The following is a 1,541-nucleotide window of genomic DNA, read 5'->3' on the forward strand; positions in this document are numbered from 1 at the left end:
ATAAAATTGTCAACAAAATTCCTCTTAATGAAATTGGCCAATAAAATTCCTGTTAACAAAATCTGTCAATAAAATGTCCATAAAATTGTGACAATAAAATTTTATCGATAGACAAATCTTATTTGTCTATCGATAAAATTCATCAATAAATTCCTGTCAGTAAATTTCTGTCAAGAAGATGATCAATAATAAAATTTGTCAACAAACTCTGTCAATAAAATGTCCATAAAATTTGTTGACAATAAAAATTGTCGATTAGAATTTTGTCAATTAAAATTAAAATAAAATAAAATTTCCGTCCGTAAAAATTCTGTCAAGAAAGTTGATCAACAAAATTTTCAACAACAAAATTGCAAACAATATTTGTCCATAACATTTGTTAATAAAATTGGACAAAATTTGTCGTTGAAATTCCTGTCAATAAAAATTTCTGAGAATGAAATATGTCAATAAAATAAGTCAATAATATTTGTCAATAAAATTTGACAAAATTTGTCAATGAAATTCCTGTCAATAAAATGTCTGTGAATAAATACGTCAATAAATATGTCATAAAATTCCTGTCAATGAGTCAATGGAAGCATTTCCACGGCCTAGCAATTGGAAATTGAATCGAGACTGTCCAACAAAAGACAGAGCGACTGAATTCGCTGAATGCAATTACGGTCGCCAGAACTGGCACACAAAAAAAAAAAAAAAAAAAAGATTACGCGGTATACAAAGAACGAATCCTTTTAAATTCCGCGGTTTCCATTATGAGTTCTGGCAGGTTTGATTGGATGTTCGCCTTATCACTCGAGATACACACACACACACACATACACACACACACGCACACACACACACACACATATATATATATATTATATGTATGTATGTATTATATATGTATATATATATATTATATATATATATATATATATATATATATATATATATATATATATATATATATATATGAAATGAAAGTCTGACAGGAGTTGTGTCTTATCTTAATCTGTAGGATTTCGTTGAGATCCAGAATTAACGTTGCTGAACAATGAGAAGTGTGCTTGCATGAGTGCTTCATTTATTTATTATTTATTCCTGCTGTTATTCACTCAAGCACAAGAGTCTTTTACGAAAATTTCAGTCTTTTACACCAGAAATACTAATTAAGACAGTGATATATATATATATATATATATATATATATATATATATATATATATAAAACAAACTTCTGGTTCACACTGGGATCGAACCCAGGCCTTTCCTCATAGAAAGACCTGGGTTCGATCCTTATGTGATACATAAAGTTTTATATATATATGTATATATATAGATATATATATATATATAATATATATATCTATATATATATATATATATTATATAGTGTGTGTGTGGTGTGTGTGTGTGTGGTGTGGTGTATATATATATATATAATATATATATATATATGATATATATAGTATATATATATATACTATATATATGTATATTATATATATATATATATATATATATATATATATATATATATATATATATATTATATA

This window comes from Macrobrachium nipponense, chromosome 33 (genome assembly GCF_015104395.2).
Source record: "Macrobrachium nipponense isolate FS-2020 chromosome 33, ASM1510439v2, whole genome shotgun sequence".
In the NCBI taxonomy this organism is placed as follows: Eukaryota; Metazoa; Arthropoda; class Malacostraca; order Decapoda; family Palaemonidae; genus Macrobrachium; species Macrobrachium nipponense.